Source organism: Megascapheus bottae, chromosome 4, assembly GCF_031878675.1.
Source record: "Megascapheus bottae isolate mThoBot1 chromosome 4, mThoBot2.hap1, whole genome shotgun sequence".
Classification (NCBI taxonomy): Eukaryota; Metazoa; Chordata; class Mammalia; order Rodentia; family Geomyidae; genus Megascapheus; species Megascapheus bottae.
Window position 1 is genome coordinate 26260618 of NC_143512.1, and position 25226 is coordinate 26285843.

The 25226-nt window shown below is 35.6% G+C and overlaps 1 pseudogene; it reads left to right on the forward strand.

Moving 5' to 3' along the window:
- Window positions 1–1175: 1175 nt before the first annotated feature.
- On the forward strand, window positions 1176–24751 carry LOC150064178 (uncharacterized; annotated as a pseudogene).
- The last annotated feature ends 475 nt before the right edge of the window (window positions 24752–25226 follow it).

Below are 25226 nucleotides of genomic sequence, written 5' to 3' on the forward strand. Positions count from 1 at the left end.
GAAACAAGCATAAAGGGGATCCAAATAGGAAATGAGGAAAAGAAATGATCGATGATTTTATTTATATATGAAATCTAAAACGATTGTTGGCATGGAGCAAAGGTGGCTACCAGCCATGGAGTAGAGGATCATGAAGACATACTAGTCCGTTTACACAATTTTCAGTTCATTTGGGGAAAAGTTTCACAAAATCTGTTTTCTGCATGGTGACTGCAGTTAATAAAGCTGTACTATATTCTTGAAAATGACTAATAAAGTAGACTGCTTTACCAAACTAAATGTTTAAAAAAACCACAGTCTCTGTTCTTATTCTCTCAAGTCATTTTCAGACTGGCATGCTCTCCCCCAGAAAACTTAATTATATGAGGAGAAAAAAAATATTTGCATCTTTTCTTGATATGGACATAGTGTCAATATGGAAATCAAATTTTGAGTACTAGGTCTATCTTGTTTCTACGAGCTAAAAATCACTATTGTAAATAATTCACCAAAGTCAGAGGTCATGACAGCTGTAGTAAATGGAGGTTTCTCTTTTATATATTTCTTCACAGATTGACCCTTTTGCAATTTCTTAAACTTCTGAATATACAATCATAATTGATATACTCATTAGCCAGCTTAAATCAGAATGTTCATGGATGTTGACATAAGACTTAATACGATAGAATCATGAGGAAGTCCTGTCCGGGGCTTCCCCTTTCCATCAGGACTGAAAACCAAAAGCAGCAGCTAAATATATTAACATTGCCACCAAAAGCTTGAAAACGTAATGGGCTGATTTTCATAACATCCCATTTATCTTCCCAGTTTGCCTTACGTAGCTGATGAGTTCATGAATAATAAACCTTACCAAAGTGATGACTATACTCACAAAGGTTTCTTCAGCTGGAGTATCCTCCAGTTGTAAATTATCTGGTTCTTGGTATCAGCTATCAGTTTCAAAAATGCTATTCCACATAGTTTTACACTATGATTACACGTGGTTTACTCCCATGAAAAATAACCTAAATATTTGTTCTTTCACTTCAGAGCTACAGCAACTCTCCCAATGTCTAACCTAAATTTTTCTGCAAGGTGTCCAGTTATCTTTACATCCCACAGAAAATTTGATTTATTACATTGAAAACATCATATTGCTTAGGCCAGATAAACAAACTGTGACAAGCATCGCTATAATGGACACCAAAAGACAGAAAACAAATCTAGAAAAATACAATCTCACTACCATAGGACATGGTATCCATTGGTATAAAGCATCTCTGAAAAACCTTTTAGTAGCAGAAAACCGCCTGGGTGCCAAGGGCTCACAACTGAAATCCAAGATATTCAGGTGGCTGAAATCTGAGAATTACAGTTCCAAACCAGGCTGGGAAGAAAAGACCAAAAGATACTATTTTGAATTGGTCAGTCAAATGCCAGACTAAAGATAAGTTTCAAATGGTAAAGCACCATATGTGAGCAAAAACACTGAGTCACAGCACAAATCCATGAGAAGCACAAATTTTAAAAGTAAAAGGAAAGATTAAGTGTTACATCTTTTACTGGTCTATGCTACAAAATAGTCATTAGGTTCAGTTATTCTCATTTGATTTTAGAAATAGCATGTAAGATAATGGAGTGTGCTACTCCAACCCAGGTACTGAGTGGTCCAAAAGGCTGCTCATTTTCAATGGGCTTAAAGAAAAGGTAGATTGTGCTGCAGGTCCAGACTCTTACTTGCTACTCTGTCACTTGGGCCATAAGCACCAGAAGGTTTAGTGCTACTCAAGATGTCAAATAAAGATGCCATATAGAGATACTAGCAGGCCTGAAAAAGGTTCCCAAGATTTTTGGGAACCAAGTCACATTATTTCCCATACAAACCTCTTCCCGTTTCAAGATAAATGTCATGCTGTTATCCAAAGATGAATAAGGTGAACACAGAAAAGCTACAACTTCCTTTATTTACAGAAAACACAAGAGTTCACTCTTACTTGTTTAATGGGTGACTCAAACTGCCCAGTCTGTTAACTCAATAGAAATATACCGGGAGAAACTGCTCAGTCTGAAACTCACATTTATATATCATTCTGAATGGAACAATAATCTTGAATACAACTTTACAGTTTAGGCTAACAAGATACTCTGTCAGAATTTACCTCAAAATATGTGTTGAAAGATAATTGAGTCCAGTTCATAGTGTGAAGAAATTCAATCACAATTAAATCTAATAATGGAGCTGATGAGTCTGATTAAGGTACATTGTATGAATACATGAACATGTCAAAATGAAACTTCTTTGCACAACTAATGGATGGTAATAAAAACTGTGACAACTAAACAAGAAATATTTTAAAGGCAGGGATATTGTACTCAAGAGATAATCCAGTGTTGTTTGATCTGCACAGTTTAAATGTAAATATTGTTTCACAATAAAAATCTTCCAAAGATTGTAATGTTAATAATTCAGTTTGAGCCACTTTTTCTTGAAAAGCTATTTCCTTGAAAAGTACACAGAGAATACTAAAATATGTACCAGTGACATACAAGCATATGCACACACACACACACACACACACACACACATAGTGCTTCATAAGTATATTTGAAAGCATAACCTTTTATTTTTAAGTCACCCATGGTAAAAAAAAATTGTTTCTGTGAGTGTCAAAATTAGCAAACCACTGCTGCATTTCTCCAGAGATGGCTTACTTTATATTACATGATTTATCACTTGAACGTGAAGGGCATTCCAGGGAATCAGCAACATCAGCTTTTGAATCTTTGTCCCAGGGCTTGAATGAACTTCCGTGTGTGCCTTGTGGCATGCAGGTGTCTCAACAACTTACTTGATTGGGTCCCAAGGGCACTCTTGTTTAAAAAAAAAAAAAGGTTAGAAAAAGATATGGTAAACAGTGGGAAAGAAAGGGAAGTTAATTAGACCAGGTGAAAGGCCACCAGATTCTACTTTAACACCTGCAAAACTATGGTGATATTTATATAACAATCTCCTGGGATTTATGGGAGCTGTCAATTTTTAAGACAATCTACCTTTCCTTTATTTTTTACTTCCAGCCATCTGTGAGTAATATGTGCCGAGAGGGGATGATCTGACAAAGCATGAAACACAACAAACAGTAAGACTTTGAGCCTTGTATAACAAAATACAAAAACAAAGATCAAAGACAGAATGCACACTGGATGATTGTTTGGTTTTCTAAAAGAGCAGCCCAAAGCAAAAAGGAAAAAAAAATCTCCAACTTCTAAACAACTAGAGTATCAGCAAAACATAAATGAAAGTATATTTACCTTATGCTTACCATGGAATCTCCTGTGTCACTTTCCTGTTTAAGCCTTTAGCCAGCTGGATACATACTAAACTGGGCAGCCTGCTTTAATTTGTTCAGAATGAGAAATGATTTTGAAGTTCTTGTGGTACATTTTATGAAGTCAAATCAAATATACCAACTCACATGTGTGAGAATCTACAAAAATTAAATATACAATCAGATGGAAATTATGTGAAACAACAACAACTTCCTAGCAAATTTAGATTCTTGTGCTAATAAAGGATTTCCAAACTTTGAAGAGGAAATTTTTACTCTGTATAAAGATATTTTCATAATGTTACTGGGTGTTTATGGTCTTTGTTTCCCCACAAGGTTAATGTGAAATAAAAAAGACACACACTTTTTTTCTGATTATGATGGTAGTGTTCTCACTTAGCCAGGCTTGAAAATACTGCATTGCTCAGTTCTTTTGCCCAATCTTTTATAGAATAACAAAATAACATTTTAATCCTATGCTCTAGAATCAAATGTATATATACAGCTTGAGTCTTTTTCCATCAATTCTCTGAAAGGAACAGTTTCATGTGTCCAGAGAATTGAGATAAGAATGAATAATGTAGTATCTTTGTCACACTAAACACTGTGCTCTATAGTTTTATATTTATTAATACAAAGACCATGAAGCATAAAGTATATAGTATGTGACTTATGAACAGAATTGCAAAATTTAATACGTTGTCATTTTTTAAATTTCTAATCATGGTTTTGTGTGGTTTGCTGTAAACAAAGAACATTTTTCAGACCCGATTTTATCTTTTCTTTTCTTTTCCATATATTTTTATTGTAATTAATAGAAGAGTTACATTATGTTCACCAGATGGAAGGTGCATTACTTCACATACATTGATACCCTTTCTCATGTCTTTGTCCCCATTTCCCTCCCCCCACCACCACCCCTCATCTTGTTTTCCTCCCTTTCCTATCCGATTTCAAATAACCAAATACACATATATACAATATATCAGATAACAAGGTGAAATACTGAAACAATATGAAATAGCCAATGAAAGGACCTCCAGGATAAAGAAACAAAAGCCACATAATGAATGATTGATGTCCTTAATGTACTATGTTATCTCTCATCTCTTGCTATCCCAATTTTATCTTTTAATCCAAATAAACTTTAAAAGAATCTTTTGGTCTTTTTCCTCCTTTCCACTTCAACCACTATTTGATCACCACCTAGATGTTTTGACTTCACTACATCTGTAATTTCTTCCTAATATTTTTGAAGCTAAAGCTAAGTGTACCAATGGACATCAATATACTATTTTATCTAAATATCTATAAGTCATAAATCAAGCTAACAAACTTTTGAATAAGATATATGTAGTCTTTCCTAGTAATCAGAAAAGTCAAGATATGGAACCTGCCCAGATGCCCCTCAGTAGATGAGAACTGAGAAAATGCAGTATATATACACAATGCTTCTCTCAGAAAGAATGACATAGCCTCATTCATAAGGAAATGGAAAGACGTAAAAACAATCACATGAAATGAGATAAGCCAGACCCAAGGGAACATAAACTCTTCATTTGTAATAATCAGCATATGCCCAAGGTAGTCACAGCAGAGGATTACAATAGCTCAATAGCTATGTACATATGACCATATGAGATGATGCTAAGCAAAATGACCTTTAAGATATGGTTGTTATTTTTAATGTATACTGTGTGAAGTTATTTCATGTTTCTCTCATTTTTCCCTCCATTCCCTATGTCATTGTATTTGATTTTGGTATCCAATGTATTATATATACATTTTTCTGAATTAGGGAAGGGAAAGGTGACAACAAAATAGTGAGGCAAAGGACAAACCGTGAACCAATGCAACAGAGATACTCACAAGACAACTTGTTGGAAATGAACTTTTCAACGTGGGGCTGGGAGTGGCCGGGGGAGGAGAAGTGGGAGAAGTCATTTCTTTGAAATGTGAACCAAGTTTTAAAAACCTAACTAGGATTTAGTTATTTTTCAATAAGTAGCTTAAACAATACTTCCAACAATGCCTGGCTTATTGTTATTACAAATCAAAGATTAAAATATTATATCTAGGTGTTAGTGGCTCATGTCTGCAGATCTGAATACTCAGGAGAATGAGATCTAAGAATCATGATTTGAAGTCAGCTTGGACAGGAAAGTCCATGAGTCTCATCTCCAATTAACCAGGAAAATGATGAAAGGAGAGCTGTAACTCAATTGATATAATGTCAACCTTGAGTGAAAAAGCTTAGGGAGGGAGAAGGAAAAGAGGAAAAAACATGAGAAGAGGTATTAAGGCACCTACTACCTGACTAATGTAACTGTAAGCCCTCTATATATTACCCCATCAATAAAATAAAATAAAATAAAATAAAAAACAAGCTTAGGGATACCACCCAGGCCCTGAGATCAAGCCCCAGAACCAGCACAAAAATAAATAAAGGAAAAGGAAAGAAAAAAGAAATTATGGGGCCAAACGAGTCAGCAAAGATAATAAATTTCACTATAGAAATCATGCAAACTTGTTTTACATACCTCAATATATGACATTATTAGAACTACTAATAGATTTTTCAATGCAAAAGTACTAATTCAATGCATGGCTAATGTTTCTAAGAAAAGAATTAAACATAAATAAATATGTGCCAGTGTTGTACCTCATGAATATTCATCAGGTCAGCTTTGCTGTTTTGTCTCCTCAGAAGGGAAGGAACACTTGAAAGTTACTTGAATATGTTTTCTCCCACTAAGAAAAAAGTTCTATTTTAAAAAAATAGTTCTATAAAGAGTATTGACAGCCCAATATGTATTGAAATGGGGAATCACCCCAATGCTAGAAAACAGTACTAGCGAATTTGAGTTTTTTAAAAAGCTCAGTAAAAATGAGTGTCGTACTTTAATTTAAAATAAGGAGAATAATTTATTATTGTAGTTCTGGATAATTTCTAGACAAGAGTTTCTCTTCACAATTTTAAAATTTTGGCCTGGAGCTCAGCTTAGCAGTAGAGTGCCTTTTATGCATGAAACCCTGGGTTCGATTCCTGTGTACCACATACACAGAAAAAGGCAGGAGTGGTGCTTTGGCTCAAGTGGCAGAACATTAAACTAGAGCAAAAAGTGTCCAGACAGTGCCCAGGCCCTGAGTTCAAGCCCCAGAACTGGCAAAAAATAATTTTAAATTTTTTAAGAAAATTGTAATTCAAAGCCAGGCCAGGCAAGGAAGTTGAGACCCTTATCTCCAATTAACTACTTCAAAAAGCAAGAAGTGGAGCTGTGGTTCAAGTGTACAGTGATAGCCAGCCTTGAGCACAAAAGCTCAGAGACTGTACCTGAGTTCAAACCACAGGACTTGTACAAAAAGAAGAAAAGAAAGGAGGTCATTAGAAATTCATTTCCTTGTGTGTGTGTGTGTGTGTGTGTGTGTGTGTGTGTGTGTGCATGCACGTGTGAGGCACTTAACTAAATGTCCTACCACTTGAACCACTTCACCATATCTGTAATCAGTAGTTTCCTTACTTCAGCATTTGTTAATGGATGTGTGTATAATGTGTATAATTTATATTAACTGACTTTCTTCACAAGCACTAACAGATCTTAGCTTTTCTAGGAAGAAAAGGAAAAACATCCCTGACTTGCTGACTATATGAAGAGCAATAACACAGAATATAAAGCAAAACCTTTAGTTGAACAGAAAAAAAATTCTATGAAGGAGCAATTAGTGTTATTTTTCAATAGAATAAAAGAATGGAATTGTTCCTAGTATAGTCCAAGAATGGGACTTGTCAGTCAGAGGTCTGGCATGTTTAATAATTTATTTTGGTAAGAATAAGTGGAAAAGGAAGGGGAAGCAAGAAGACAAGGAAGGGAAGGGAGTAAGAGGACAAGAAGAGAGAAAAAATTAAACAATGAAACATTTTCTACTGAATTATGTATTAAAGACATTCCCATTTTTGCCCAAGAATGGTACATGTTTATAATCTCAGTATTCAAGAAACAGAATCTGGAAGGTAGTAAGCTCAAAGCAAGCCTGGGATAATAGAGTGAATTCCAGTTCACCTTGGGCTACACAGAGGACCCTAACTCAAAAAAGATTAAGAAGTAAAATAAACCGAAGTATTGTGGTTTTATCCATGTAAGCTGTGTTGAATTCTAATCCATCCATAAAATTCTTTCTATCACATTTATATTCTGCATTTGTAAATTCTGTCTGACATAAAATAAGCAATTGGGTGTAACATTAGAAAACTTTTATAAATACTGTTGTAATTGCTCTATATTTCTGAATCCTTCTGTTTGGATTCCAGATAGTGATGTCAAACATTATGAGAGTATATTGCTTTGTAGTGGACGGAAAAATTACATGGCACATGCATGCATTTCAGAGTCTTCTGAAGTTAACTCTTCTACAGATCCGCCCTGTATAACTCAGTCACATAGAATTATAGGTACTTTTAGTTTTTAGATCAGGTTAACACACAAAGATGATCAGTTTCACAAAATAATTATCAGTCAAATTCTTGATTTAAAGAAATATTTAACCTAAATAGAAAGTTGTTACTTATAGTTCCAGATGGATTCTGAAATTATTATATTCCCAGCCACAGTAACAATCCAAAAATAGTGCTACACTAGTAATATAATTCACTCTTTTTAAGAGGGAGAATTCTTAGAAGGCATTAATTCTTTTTAGCTCTAGCTTTTATTTATCTAATAATTTTTTCATTTTCCCAACAAGTATTTATTACATTTCTTTTGTTAATCATAGTTTATTGTCAGAGTGATGTATATAGGGGTTACAGTTACATTCATCAGGTAGTGGGCACATTACTTCTTGAACTTTGATATCCCATCTCATGTTTTTCTTTCATTTTCCTTCCCCCCACCCCAATGGCATGTTAGAGATGTCAATGTGTTCCTGCTCCTATGAGCTGCTACATTTATCCTCCCCCTTTAAAAAGAGACATGGGCCGGGAGTTTGGCCTAATCATAGAGTGCTTGCCTAGCATGCATAAACACCTGGGTTCAATTCCTTGGTACCACATACACAGAAAAAGCGGGAAGTGGTGCTGTGGCTCAAATGGTACAGTGCTAGCCTTGAGAAAGCCCCAGGACAGTGCTCAGGCCCTGAGCTCAAGCCCAGGACTGGCAAAAAATTAAATAAACAAACAAATGAACAAACAAATAAATAAATGAGACATGCTCTCTAACTAGAAAACACTCAGTATACAACAAATAAGACAATCCTATGAAGAGATTCTCTTTTACCTTTACCAGGGCTCATTCACTAAGAATTAAAACTCCTCATGCCAATTTTTGTACTTTATAATGCTTGTATGTACCTGTATTGCCACAATCAAAAATAGTTCTACTTTTGGAATTAATTATGTTTTCTGGTCCAGACATCATTGTTTTACTTTCTCACCTCTTGACTTTTTATAACAAATGTCATTCCTATAATGAAAATTTTAATGTCCCCTAATCTATTTTTTACAATATCAGTCTACTTTTTTTTCCTCCTTAACTAACCAGCCTGTAGTATATGATCCATCATAGTCCATTACTGATTTCTATTCTACCTTAACCTTGAATAGATTCAGGAATCTGTGTTCCTGTCATTATAAACAATCCATGCCCTGGATAACAAAATAAAATAACAGGATTCTATTGATTTATTTCGTTACAAAAGAAGCATCTCCAAAGCCACTTAAGTCATCATCTCGAGGTAATATACTTCATAACTGCATAAAATACTTCCTTCGTTTCCCTATGGTTACAGTAATATTTCAGAATATATCTTTCTAATAAGCTCAGATGTCCACTACTTATTACCTTAAACACTTCAAATGTATTTTTAATTTTCACAGCAGGAATGCTTTTAGTTTCTCATCTTTTAACTTCATCTATAATCTAATCTATCCTTTCGTTCAATGCTAAATCTCCACCCTCCTCCCCTCATGTATGGCTTCATTGTCTTCATACTCCCTCTCAACTTCTACTACTACTTTACTATTTATCTCATTCCAGAGTCTCTTCTGTCTTACTAAGCTTTCTCTTGACTTCTGGATCGCATACCTCATCATCCTGTAATTTGTAAATTACATGAATACTTAACTAATACACAAAAGTCAAACATATCGAGAATCGTGTGATATTGTAATGTGCATAGGTGGTATGCCCATATTAAATGCATCTATTCTCTCAAATATTAATGACTTCTTTTGAGAGCAACTGCATGCCATATATTTCCTGATGTTTTATCTTGAAGATTCTCAGATCATCTTGTTAGTAGCTTTTGCTACTAGGCCAATATTTATAAGCCTTTTCCAACTGGCGTTGCTCAAAATGACTTCCTGGATGGTTAATTTAACTGAAATATTTGGTTAAATACATTATCACATAGTATATAATAACCACAGCTACCTCTATTAATAACTGTTTGAGTGTATATTCCTCCTTCATTTTCATGAACCCACAATTTTTTTTATTTTCTATCCTTCCTTTCAAACCATTCTTTCCTTGCTGTTCTGGGAATCAAACCTAGACTCTTGAGCTAGTAAACAAGAGCTCTATTATTGAGCTTCATCTCCAACTTTCCAACTATTTTATTTTCCCCTCCAAATACTCTTAAGTAATGCCTTTTCAGCATTCTCTTTCCTACACTTCTTTAAGTTTCACTCCCCTTTAGCAAGCCTTTGTGTATGATATTCCATTTTAATTTCAGTCATATCCAGGATTTCATTTAGTACACAGTACTGATGACCTCAATCTATACAACTACTTTAGCTTCAGCCACATTGCCCTCTTGAATTAACAGACTCATGGATTCTACTGTTAATAACCAAACACATTCTAAATAGTGAATTTTTTAAGGAGTTTAAGGAGTTGATTTATGTGTTCTTTACAATAACTCTTTGAGGCAAGCACTATCATTATCTTTATTGTATACACAAAACACCTGAAGCAAAGGGAGCTCACCTAAGGCTATATATAGAATATTAATGGTAAGGTTATTTTAGATGATAAGGTAAATTGTCCATTTCAAACTCCAGCAATACAACTTTGGAGACACTTAAGGCTAAATGACCATCTTCTATATCCTGAATTTGCTGATACTAAGTACAGCTTAATAAATTCTCTTAAATTTTTTTAACGCATCTTGCTAATTAACTTCTTAAGTCCAAGTTAATATGCTATTTTGTAAATATACAAAACCTAGTATAATTTGTCACACATTAAAAAGTATTTAATTTTAGGGCCAGGAATTTGGCCTAGTGATAAAAGTGCTTGCCTAGCATGCAGGAAGACCCAGGTTCAATTCCTTGGTACCACATACACAGAGAAAAAGCTGGAAGTGGTGCTATTGCTATGGCTCTAGCCTTGAGAAAGAAGTAGAGCTCTAGCCTTGAGAAAGTACAAGGATACTGCTTGGGCCCTGAGTTCAAACCCCATGACTGGCAAAAAAAAAATTAAGTATTTAATTTTAGTTGAGTAAATTTATCAAAATGATTGCCATGACATTTTTATCCACTTTGTTGACCCCTATTGTTAGTATATGAGATATCACCTAAATAAATTTTCTTGTCTCCGAGAATAAACTTTTGTCTATTTAATTAATTTATTTATTTTAAAGTTATTTCATTCCTTTTTTGTTTATTTAGTACTAAGGAATTGAACTCAGGGCCTCATGCATGCTAGGCAAGCATTCTACCCAGTTGATGAAACAATTCTTTAAAAAATAATGGACATTTTGTTTGTTATGCTTAAATGAGCCAAAGTAAAATAAATAATACTATATTATTTTGAAGTTATTGTTTAAACATTATGTTGTACAAGTAACAAGTCAAAAGAAGAAATCTTATAGTTCAATAAATGTATTTGAAACTTAGATCATTTTCTCAAAAACATTTCATACATAGTAGGCTGAGATACAGTAGCCCTTAGATTCCAATCTAGATTTCAATTTGATTAATTAAATCTTTAGATATGTAATTAATTCTTTAGATACGCCATTTTCCAAAGACTATTTCCAATATTGCTGAATGTTGGTCAGAAAAAAACATGCATAATTAAACATATATTACATATAGAGAGAATAAAAGGGATATTGTACTTTACCTAACTCATAATGAAGGTGCGTTTCTAGAGGGTAGGATTAAGAGTTGACTCCCTAAATTATAAATATTAATTTCATTTCCACTTTTATAATGCATGGATCTACACTTAATGGTTGTTGAGAAATACTGTATCTCGAGGTGTCCAATAATATTGAAGGTGCAAAGGGACTTAAACACAATAGAGATTGGATTGAGAGGGGTTTTTAGGGATCAGAAAATGCTGACTGGTGGTGGTATTAGATTTGTCTGCAAATGTACAAAAAGGGACAGAGAGTGATAATACCAATCTAAAATTGTGACCGTCTATTCTCTGGCCAGCTAAAGAGATCTAGGTTGTTTATATCTTAAAAGTTGTAATATTGTGCAGTATTAATCTTGCTCCCATTTTCAAACGGGCAGAACAAGAAACTCAAGAAAAATGGCAAATCAAGGAATAACATCTCCCACCCAATATAAACAAGAATGGAGCAGTCAATGCCAAAACTAAAGAAGAGTCCTCTAAATGCTATACAAATGCAATTGATAAACATGATTAATGAAAAGTTTGAAAATATACAGAAAGAGATATGTGAAGAGGCAATATCTAAGAGATGAAATCATAAACAAGGTGATACATGAACATGAGGAAGCCATAATGGAGGCCAGAATAAAGGATTTACAAAGAAAAATGGAAGGATTCATAGAATCCTCAAACAAAAAACTGACTGAACTCCAACAAATATCCAATGAGAGTAAAGCTGCTGAGCTAACCACTCAAATGGAAATCAAAGAGTTAAAGGAGTCCATACATAATCTAAAACAAGAGATGCAAGGCATCAAAATGACCAACTGGAAGGAAGGGCGATGAAGAATAAAGTACAAAGAATTGATAGCAGATTAGACAATGTAGAAGAAAGAAGCTCCGGGGTTGAGAATAATCTAGTTGTTACAGAAAAAGAACAGAAAATGAGTCAAACCAAATCTAGGAAATATGAGAGAACGCTTCAGGAGGTCCAAGGTACAATTAGGAAGCTCAATTTAAGGCTAATTGGTACTGAAAAAGGCCTGGAGAAAGAGGTCAATGTTATTGGAAATATACTTCAGGGAATAAGCTCAGAGAAATTCCCAAATATCCAGAAGGGCAGACCCATCCAGATACAAGAAGCTTTCAGAACCCCAAACAGACCTGACCAGAAAAGGACATCCCACTGCCACATTGTAATCTGAACAGGACCAATAGAGACCAAAGAAAGGATCCTAAAAGCAGCCAGGGAGAAGAGAACAATCACCTACAAAGGAAAACCAAGCAGAATAAACACAGATTTCTCAGCAGAGACCATACAAGCAAGACAAGATTGGAAGGATGTATGTCAGGCCCTTAAGACAAATAACTACCAACCAAGAATGCTGTGCTCAGCTAAGCTCTCATTCATAACTGAGGGAACAATCAAAACCTTCCGTTCCAAGGAAAAGTTGCAACACTACATAGCAACCAAACCAGCCTTACAGAAAATTCCCAGAGATGTTCTACCCATTAAAAACCAACACAAACGTGATACTGACAAAGAAATGGCACCTAAAAATCATACCAGCTAAGTACCACAAGAACTGTCAAGCCACAGGCTCTAATGAAAGCTTTTAAAGCTGGCAGGAACTAGTAAATATTTTTCAATCCTAACTGTCAATGTCAACGGACTTAACTCTCCAATTAAACTGCATAGACTATCCAGTTGAGACCCATCATTCTGCTGTCTTCAAGAGACACATCTTGCCCAAGAAAGCATTTTTTTTGAAAAGGAGAGGTTGGAGTAAAGTTTATCAAGCTAACAGCCCCCATAAACAGGCTCTATTTGCCATCCTCATATTAAATAAAATAGACTTCAAACTAAAATTAGTGGGAAAAGACAAAGAAGGCTATTAGATACTAATAAAGGGATCTCTTCTCCAAGAGGACATAACCATCCTAAACATCTACACACCTAGTCCTGGAGCACTGAACTTCATCAAGCAAACTTTACTTCCACTAAAACCACACATAGATCAAAACACAATGATTGTTGGTGACTTAACTCACCACTATAACCTATGGAGAGATCAACCAGGCAAAACCTCAACAGAGAAACCTCAGAATTAAACAACAGTATAGACCAATGAGAACTAGCAAACACTTGCAGAATATTTCACCCAGCAATATCACAATATATGTTGTTTTCAGCAGCACATGGAACATTTTCCAAAATAGACAACATTTTAGGGCATAAAGCAAACCTGTGCAGATTCAGAAACACTGTAATTATACCCTGCATTCTCTCTGACCACAAGGGCATAAAATTGGGACTGAACACCCATCTCCACCAATGAAAATCCTGTAACTCATGGAGATTGAACAACACATTGTTGAATCACCAATGGATCATCAAGGAGATCAGAACAGAAATTCCACAGTTTACGAAATTTAACAAAAAGTAGCACACAAAGTACCAGCTCGTTGGGACACAGTAAAGTCAGTTCTCAGAGGAAAGCTACAGCACTGAGTGCTTACATTAACAAATTGGAAAAATCACAAACCAACAATTTAATGTTGCACCTTAAACTCTTGGAAAAAGAGCAAATAACCAACCCTAATCCCAGTAGAAGGAAACAAATTATCAAAATCAAAGCAGAATGAAACAAATTGGAGTCCAAAAACTATAGAAAGAGTTGTTTCTTTAAAAAAATTTACAAAATTGACAGACCCGTAGCAAATCTTAGCAAAAAAGACGGGAGCTGACCCAAATAAACAAAATCACAGATGAGAATGGTAATATCAAAACAGAAGTAACCAAGATCCAGAGCATCATGAGGGAATACTTTTCAAAATTTTATGCCAACAACTTTGAGAATCTAGAAGAAATGGATGAATTTCTAGCCAATATTAACATACCCACACTGAACCAAGAAGACCTAATTCAAGTAAACAGACCTAATTCCAGCACTGACTAGAAATGTCAAAAAGAGACCTTCCATCCAAGAAAAGCCCAGACACAGATGGATTCACAACTGAATTCTATAAGGACTTCAGAGTAGAGATCACACCAATACTCCTCAAGCTCTTCAATGAAATTAAAAAATGAAGGCTCTTTGCCAAATTCATTCTATCAAGCCACGATAACTCTCATCCCAAAACCAAAAGAGATTCAACAAAGAAAGAAAACTATAGACCCATTTCTTTGATGAATATTGACGCAAAACTTCTTAAGAAAATACTGGCCAACCGTCTTCAGCAACTCATCATAAAAATTATACACTATGATCAAACAGGATTCATCACAGGGATGCAAAGCTTATTCAACATACCCAAATCCATTAATATATTTCAACAAAACAACAGGAGCAAGGACAAGAATCACATGATTGTCTCAATAGATGCAGAAAAGACATTTTACAAGATCCAACACCACTTTATACTAAAAGCTCTGGAGAGCTTCCTCAGTATAATAAAGGCTGTGTACGACAAACCCACAGTTAGAAATATACTTAATGGCAAAAACTAAAGCCATTCCCTCTAAAATCAGGAATGAGACAAGGATGCCCACTCTCTCCACTCCTCTTTAACATAGTATTAGAATTCCTAGCCAGAGCAATAAGGCAAGCATAAAGAGGATCCAAATAGAGAAAGAGGAAGTGAAACTTTCCCTCTTTGCACATGACATGATTCTGTATTTAAGGACCCCAACTCCCAAACTGCTTGAGCTGATTCAAAACTTTGGCAAGGTAGCAGGGTATAAAATTAACCTTCAAAAATCAACCGCCTTCCTATATGCCAACAATGACAGGAATGAGGCAACAATCAGAAAAGCAACTCCTTTTGCAATAGCCTCAAAAAAATATAGTACCTAGGAATTAACTTAACTGAGAATGTAAGGGACCTTTTTAAGAAAACTTTAAAACCCTGAAAAAGGAAATTAAAGCAGAACTGAAGAAATGGAAAAACCTCCCATGCTCCTGGGTTGGAAGAATTAACATCGTGAAAATGGCAATCTTGCTAAGGGCTATCTGCAAATTCAATGCAATACCCATCAATATCCCAATGTCATTCTTTAAAGAAGTAGAAGAGGCAATCCAAAATTTCATATGGAATAATAAAAGACCCCATAGAGCAAAAACAATTCTTAGCCAAAAGAACCGCGCAGGAGGAATTTCAATACCAAACGTTAGATTCTATTACAGAGCTATAGTGACCAAAACAGTTGGTACTGGCACAAGAACAGGCCTGAAGACCAATGGAATAGAACTGAGGACCCAGATATTAAACCACAGACCTGTGGCCACCTAATCTTTGATAAGGAAGCCAAAAAAATAGAATGGAAGAAAGACAGCCTCTTCAACAAGTTGTGCTGGCAGAACTGGTTAAGCACTTGCAGAAAACTAAAGTTGGATCCTTCTTTATCACCCTGTACCAGGATTTACTCCAAATGGATCAAAGACCTTGAGGTAAAAGCAGATACACTGAAAACTTTACAGGAAGGAATAGGAGTTATATACTAGGTCTCCTTGGCACAGGTTGAAATTTTCCTTAATAAGGACCAAGAAACAAATCAGAGAAAGTCTGGATAAGTGGGACTGCATTAAACTGCAGAGCTTCTATATGGCAAAGGACATAGCTAGCAAACTAAGTAGAAAGCCTACAAAGTGGGAGAAGATCTTCACTAACCATACAATGGAAAAAGGTCTCATATCTAATATACATCAACAGGTCAAAAAATTGAATCACTCCAAAACTAATCTCCAAAGAAACAACCATCCCTTTAAAAGATGGGCCAAAAACTTAAAGAGATTCTTCTCTGAAGAAGAAATAAGACCCATGAAGAAATGCTGGACATCTCTGACCATAAAAAAAATTCAAATCAAAGCAACTCTAAGGTTCCATCTCACTCCCGTTAGAATGGCCAGGATCAAGAAAACGAATAACAACAGATGCTGGAGGGGATGCGGCCAGGAGATATCACTACTACACTGTTGGTGGGAGTGCAAACTCTTTCAACCACTATGGAAAGCAGTATGGCAGTTGCTCAAAAAAACTAAACATACAGCTCCATTATGACCCACCAATTCCACTACTCGGCATTTACCCAAACATGCAGAAACAAGGACATACTAAATCCACTAGCACAACGATGTTCATTGCAGCACTATTTACCATAGCAAAGATATGAAACCAACCCAGATGCCCCTCAGTTGATGAGTGGATCAACAAGATGTGGTATTTATACACAATGGAATTCTATGCTGCTGTCAGAAAAAAATGATATTGCCCCATTTGTAAGGAAATGGAAAGTCTTAGAAAAAAATCATATTAAGTGAAGTAAACCAGACTTAAGGAACACAGGCTCAATGGTTTCCCTCATTTGTCATAATCAGTAGAAACCTTGGACTCCTCTAGCAGAGATTTATAATAGAACAAAACCTAGATACATAAGGCCATATAGTGTGATGCTAAATAAAAGGACCTCTAGGATATAGAAACAAAAGCCATATGATGAGTGATTGTTGTCCTTAATGTACTATTTTATTTCTCATCTCTCTTGCTGTCCCTTGGTTATCTCATATTTTTATATTATTTCACCTTATTATCTGCTATATTATATATATGTGTATTTGGTTATTTGAAATCAGATAGGGAGGGGGGAAACAAGTTGAGGGTTGGGTGGAGGGAAATGGGGCCAAGACATGAGAAAGGGTATCAGTGTATGTGAAGTAATGCATCCTCTATGTGGTGAATATAATGTAACCCTTCTATTAATTACAATAAAAAATATATGGAAAAAAGAAATTGTTAGTAAAAGGCTTGCTGCAAGAGTTTTCTTACATGCAGTTCCCATAACACTTATTTTTTTAAAAAATGCAGTTGACATGGTATTGGAAATATAAACACAACTACATAGACATAAAAATCTGTGACTCTATAGACATGTTTTAATACATAGATTAATATATATCTATGACATACAAACTCTCAGCCTAATTTTAACTGTGTTCTAAAATCTAAATGCCAGTGATTGTATATAGAAATTCCCTTCTTGAATACTTATTTGTTAAATATATGACGTAAAAATCAATGTTAATAAATTCTTTAATAAGAAAATGAAAAAAATCCAAACAGTGGTTTAAGGTTCCGAATCATCAACAATGTGTTTAAACCACAAAGATAAAAAATTAAAATACATTTCCAAACAAATATTTCAAAATCAATTTCTTTCATGTTTACTCATCAATTCTTCATTTCTGGATTTTATGGGTTTCCAGAAACAGTTGATACTTTTGCTTTTGGTATTGAATAATATAGGATGAACCTTCCTGGGGCCATCTGCTGTTCTGTGCCCTCCCATGGCAGTGCTGAAGCCTTAGGAGCTGCATTGTATGGTTTCTTCCTAGGGGAGCAGAGCATTTTCTATCACAAACCAAGCCTCAGTGAGGTCCGTTCCTTACGCATCAGGAAGCCGCTATAACATCAAGCAGGTCAGGATGGTTGTTGTTGTTGTTGTTGTTTCATTATGTGGAATATTACTTGAAGGTGTAACAGAAGAGAAGGTACACTTTTCTTATGTGTCTTTTATTTTTTATGATTTATTTAGAACATTCCTTGCCACATGGATCCTGTATGCTATTTAACACATTATAAGGTTTCTTCCACTTCATTCTATGAGTCACTGTTGATACTTATAGCCAAAATCTGAATAAAGCCACAGTTCTATTTATTATTTTTAATAAGCTTTAGGCAACCAATATAGATGACTTTTTAAAGAAGAAGGAGGCTTCAGAGAAGAAGGCTGCTTTCGACGTAAAAATCAATGTTAATACATTCTTTAAATAAAAAATCCCTTAACTTAATCTTAAAAAATTCAAAATAATAGGAATTAAATAACTATGCTATGAGCACAATAAAAATCATGCTGATTAAGAAAAGATTACAGTCATATATACTAAATTGCAAACAATTTAATGATATATATTAGCATAAAGAATATACTAAAAGCTAGTATGGAGTCTACCCTAGGATTCCTTCTACTCTTCGAAAATGCATTATAATTAAGCAGCAGCATACAGTTTATCCTCAAGATTTTATTGTGCTCATTTTAAACAAAAGATAAAGCTCACAAAAAAGTCACTATATCTTTCCCCTTTTTATTTCCTTCCACATTAAAATGTTTCCATCTCAAATTGTAACCCTTTTGTAAAACAATAATAATAATAAATGTTTCCATCTCTAAATAATCAGCTTTCTCTTAGATCTGCAACTGTGCTCAGCCCGCCAAGCTTCTACATAATCTTTTTTAATATTTAGTATTTTCCAGGAAATCAGCTTAGTCTGCCCACTCATGGCCTCTAAGCTTTCTGTTAATATGCTGCTTTCTTTGGCCATACAGAGAATCCTTTCCCTGGCCTTCTTGTTCAGTGTCACACTTCTTACAGAATACCTTTTGATTACTACAAATATCCACCATGCCTGTAGGAGCTCAATCAGTGCTTCAAGCCCTAATTTTATTATTTACTTTGGTGTATATATACAATTAGTGAATTGCTTCAAAATATTTGTTCATTAGATTCAACTATTTATAGAATGCATACCACAACTCATGTACCATAAATTATGAGATTATGAAAAAAATAACAATGGTCTAGAAATCTCCCAAAGGAAGTAGAGGTGACCTGTTAAAGTTCAGAAGAAAATTTAATATGAAATCACTGATACAGTTATCTCCAGAAATAGTGTATTTTACATATGCTTACATATGAAATCACAATGACCTATCTAGTGGGAAGCTAAGACTGTTCCCAGGATTCCGTCATGATAACCAATGTGCCTTTTGACTCAGCAGACAAGTGAAATAGAGAATTAAGCAGCTAAATAATTTTAGTATAATTTGTCTAACACAATTATTACCTTGTTAAAATAGAAAAGCTATAAACCTAAGAAAAGCAATGCGGAGGAGTTGTTTTCCATCTATTATATTCTGTATATCCAAGGAAACAGACCATGGTGCTAGTAAAAGCATGGCTCAGACACTAAATATTCACTGAAAAAATCAGTTCAAGTTTTCATTTATTCTGAATCAAATACAATCCTCAAATCATTATAAATTCTTTGCCTCTTTTCATTTAAAATATTGTTTCACACCTAGAAGGCGATATCCAAGATGGATGACTCTATAAAAAAAACTATGCTATAACAAACTAGTTAGCCCTATAACTTATAAAAACTTTATTGAGTTCAGGTAGTATATAAAGATTCAACAATAATCCTATGAAAACAAATTGTACAATGTTCTGATCTAGGTAGTATTTATTATTAGAGGTAATCTGAAAGGCTTCTCTCCTCCATGCCAGATGTTAAACATATGCCATCTCTTAATGCCACCGTGCAGTCACAAGCCATCAAGGCAGAGGTCAGCTCCCAGGAAGATAAAGCTTAATAGAAGAGTTACATGTGTATAATTAATTGTATTGTATGCAAGACAGAAATCTTAGGCTATCACATATATTCAGGAACCATGAAAAAATCTGACAAGGAGATTACATTTTACTGAAGAAATAATGGAAGCTTGATAAAAGAATTAGTCAAACATATTCTTCAGTATTATGTCATTGAGCCAGGATTTGAATATTAACAGAGTAGAAGAAAAGTAAATGCTATGGTAAAAATAAAAAGAATGTCATGAGCAAAACCTGTCCTGTACTTAAGTAATTCAGAGATGGCTATTTGACATTCTACAATATAACAGGAAAAGAAGCTAACCAAAGTCAATTGGCTTGAATCTAAACTAAGGGCTATGAATTTTATAAGTAACTGGGAAAAAGACTGTTTCTGAACATGGATACTGAAAATTAGGTCACATCTCTCCTTCTAGAAGTTTTGTCTGGCAGTCAGTAAACCAGACCAATATTAGATAATAAAAGAAGCAAGTGACAGGCTGGGAATGTAGCTTATGGTGGTGTACTTGCCCAACAGTCATGAAGCCCTGGGTTCAATTCCTCAGTACTACATAAACAGAAAAAGCAGTAAATGGTGCTGTGGGTCAAGTGGTAGAGCACTAGCCTTGAGTAAAAGAAGCTCAGGGACAGAGTCCATGTCCTGATTTCAAGCCTCAGGATTAGTTGGGCCGGGGGGCGGGGAGGGGGGGCGGTAATAAGCAAGAGGCAAGTTACTGTGACTAAAGTTAATAAGGACATGGATTGCAGAGTCCTAATATAAATAAAAAGGAGCCAAAACATGCATCATTAATAATTCAGATAGTAACTTAATGATTTTGTTGATCTACCTTGGATAATCAAACCCTGATATTAAGGTACAGCCTTTGATTATAAAGACTGGAAGCTAATATCACCATAATAATTTGATATTCTATGCTGATAATCTGATATGAGCCTCAGAAATAAGGAGAACATGCCACTGTCGATATATCTTGTATCACCTCATTATTGTACGTGACAGATCACTAATCTTTCTTGTTTGATGAACACGCAGCTTGATATCTTTTCTCCACTGAGAATGAGAAAGTGACTGAAGAAATACTTCATCAACTAGCACTGAGGAACGGGAAAGCTAAATGGGATCAATGCAGGGCTCTGCTGCTCCGACCGGTCTCTTCCATGGTTCTCCTGAGTGCCTTCATGAGCTGGCAAAGAATCTTCACAAAGGGTTGAAATGAATTATATATACCAAATCTTCCTCAGAATACTATTGTTTCACATATTCATACTCACTATGTGCCCGATAGAATATGAAGCTCTCATTAATCTGCATATGAACTCAGTGTGAAAAAAGCAATGACAAGACAACTAAAGCAACTCAGTGCTCTGTTATAGCAGAACATAAAACACATTGGGCCTGCCTATTATAAACAGGGAGGATGGGATCAAGCATACAGAAAGTTTTTCCAGCTGAAAGTATATTTAGGTAGCAGTGGAGCAGATGTGCTACTCAGAGAGTGACAGAGAGGAAGAGAAAGTGTTTAGGAAAGGGGCATGGTAACTGTAGAAAAGCAAAGAGGAAAGATGAGAAAGCACCTATCCAAGATGCTCCATTTGTTTCAGAAAGAATGGCTTTGGGGACAGGTTAGGGAAAGTGAGAAAATTAAAGCTGTTGAGGAAGGAAGGTAGGTAATAAGAGGGCTGCACCAGATGACACAGAGCACAGAACTGAAACTGACATTTAATTTGTTTGTCCATCTTTCTCAGGAACTAGAAATAAAAGCTAGGTCTCCTCAAAGTATTCTTGAAATTGCTGTTTCATTATACTGTCACTTAATTGATCAACAAAAACTTGAAACAGCTAAGCTATTGTCAACTTCTCCTTCTGTAGATCTGATCTTGAACAACAACACTATCAACCTGACTGGCATGCTTTTCTCCTTCCAGTCTGACTGGCTGCCACATCCTGCTAACTCTATTTCAGCTATGTTTTGGTTCTATACCCAACCTCCTCATTATCCTACATGACATTGATCTAAATGCTTGGTATCCTTCCTTGATTACTGTTACTTCAAGTCTGTCCTTCAGTCTAACCACCTACTTGCTTTAGAATGTACTTTCAAAATGAGCACTTGTATCATTATCTCCTAGTTCAAAGTCCTGCAGGGACTGATGATTTACCTGAGTACAAGGGTCTGAGATAATGCAAAACCTGGCTCCTGACATGCTACCCACCCATGCCTCTCCACAAACCAGAGTGTGGTTTCCTACTCATACAGTGATGTTTTTTGCCCCTTTTATCAGCTCCCTTTAGAATGTCTTTCTCTTCCTCATCAGAGAGCTAACTTTGGCTGTCAAGGTACTCTAAGGTAAAACTTCCTCTGGAGAGTTTTTACTAGTACTTTTTAATAATATTTTATTTTGTTGGGCACGGTGACTCACACTTGTAATCCTAGCTACTCAGGAGTCTGAGATCCAAGGATCACAATTCAAAGCTAGCCAGGGCACTAAAGTCAGTGAGACTCTTATCTCCAATTAATCACCAGAAAACCAGATGTGGTGCTGTAGCTCAAGGGGTGGAGCAGTAGCCTTGAGCTGAAGACCTCAGGGAAAATGCCCAGGGTTCAAGTCCCATGATTGATCATAATAATAATAATAATAATAATGTCTATTTTATATTCAGGGGGTTACAGTTACAGTTACATAAGTAAGGTAATTAGTACATTTCTTGTCAAACATTGTTACCACCTCTCTGATTTTTCTCCCACTTCCCCCCTACCTTCCCTCTCCCCTCACCTCAAGTTGTAAAGTTCATTTCCATCGTAGTGCCTTGTGAGTATTGCTGTTGCATTGGTTCATTCTTTGTTCTTTGTCTCATCAATCAGATAAGCATATATATAAGACACAGGGAAACAAAATCAAAGCCAGTGACAACAGGGGATAAGCTGTCGAGGGGGGGAGAATGAAAGAAAAAGAAAATAACTTCACATAGTACATTAAAAACAAAACAAGCTAGATGTGATGGCTCATGCCTGTAATCCTAACTATTCAGGAGGCTGATATCTGAGGACTGGGATACAAAGCCAGCCGAGGCACTAAAAAGTCCATGAGACACTTATCACCAATTAATCGCCAGAAATCTGGAGGTGGTACTATAACTCAAGGGGTAGGGAGGTAGCCTTGAGCTGAAAAGCTCAGGGACAGAGCCTAGGCCAAGAGTTCAAGTCCCATGACAGACAAAAAAGAAAAACACTTGCTTCCGTATCTTGGAGTTCATTTTGATTAGCATTATTTTATATGGTCATGCTATTGTGAGCCTCTGCTAGCACTATCCTAGACATGTACTAATTATTACAAATGAGAAAAAACATGAAGCCTATTCTTTGTGTATGACTTACTTCACTTAATATGGTTTTTCCAAGTCTTTGCATTTCCTTAGGAATAGGGCAATGTCATTCTTTCTGATGGAAGCAAAGAATTCCATATGTATATATACATGTGAGTGTGTGTGTTTGTGTGTGTGTATGTACTTATGTGTGTGTGTGTGTAGCATTTTCTTTATATTTGTTCTCTATCTTAGCTATGGTAAATAATGCTTCAATGAGCATAGTTTTGCTGATAGCTTTAGTATGGCCTGTTTTTGTGATCCTTTGTATAAATGCCAAGGAGTGGGACTGCTGAAACATAGGGGAGCTCAATGTTTAGTCTTTTGAGGAACCTCCATACTGCTTTCCAGAATGGTTGAACCAGTTTCCATTCCCACGAACAGTACAGCAGTATCCTGAACACACTCTTTAATGAAATAAAAAAACCAATCCAAAAATTCATATGGAATACTAAGAGACACTAAATAACAAAAAAATAGTAATCCTTAGCAGGAAAAACAATGCTGGAGGAATATCAATACATACATCAAATTGTATTATAAAACCAAAATTATGAAAAGCTTGGTGCTAGCACACAAACTAGTCTAAGGAACAATGGAATAACATTGAAGACCCACAGACCTATGGCCACCTAAACTTTGATACAAGAGCCAAAGTCATCAGATGGAAGAAAGACAGCCCGTTCAACAAATGGTGCTGGCAGAATTGGCTATACATGTGTAGAAGACTGAAGTTAGATCCTTAGATAGCACCCTGCACCTGAATCAACTCCAAATGAATCAAAGACATTTAGGAAAGAACAGACGCCCTAAAATTTTATAGGAAGGGATAGAGATTACACTAGGGCTCCTTAGAACAAGTCGAAACTTCCTAAACAAAGATCCAGAAACACAACAAAACAAAGAAAGGCTGGACAAATGGGGCTGCATTAAAGTGAACAGCAAGCTTTTGCATGGCTAAAATACACCTAAAGCTCAAAAAATTAAACCCCCCAGTAACAAACCCTCAAAGAAACAACCACCACATTAATATGTAGGTTACAAATTTAAAAGAGGGCAGCCTCAGAGGGTGTCTGGGCTATGCATGTGACCGGAGGAGCCCATCTGTGGAGACAGCTGAAGAAGCCAAGGAACCCTCGGAGACTGACATCACTGAGCGCTGTCTGCCACAACATCCTGCCTTGACATGTTCTCCAAAATGGCCACATACCTAACATGGGAGCTGACAGCCACAAGTGAAGACCATGAGCTCCTGGACAATATGAATAAACTAACCAGCTTGAAGTATCTTGAAATGAAAGATATTGCTATAAACATTAGTAGAAACTTAAAGAACCTAAACCAGACATATGCTGAATTGCAGCCTTATCTGGATCAGATCAATGCACTTGAGGAGCAAGTAGTAGGTCTTGAGCAGGCAGCCTGCAAGCTGAATGCATATTCAAAAAATAAAAACTGGAAGGCAAGTATAAGAAGCTGGAAAAACAAGGAAAACTTATTTCTATGGGATAAAACCTTTTTTTTAATGTGGAAGAACGTTTTATAACCTGTGAATCTGAGGCTCATAAATTACCCAAAGCTCCTCAGAAGAATCTATTGGTCATCCTAGAATATCCCAGTGACGGATAAACTGGAGGACTGTGGCTGCTCCTGAATCTTCTTTGAGTCAGTATCCTTCAGAAACTCCTTACATTTTACTTGAATGCATCATAATTCAGAACAAAGACTTTCAAAGTTCAGCATAAACCTGGGCTTGCCAGTATAACCAAATGAGGACCTGTTTTTGTCTGATAGGATTTGATTACTGTATTATTCTTGAGTTCATTATTGTGTAAATAGTTGTTTTACAACTATTTGTTAACAATATTCTAAATTAAAAAGGGAAACAATTGTTTTTTTGTTTTCAAAAAAATTTTAGAAGAGACTTCTCTGGACAAGAAATAAGAATAACCAATGAACACATGAAGAAGTATTTCAACATCTCTGG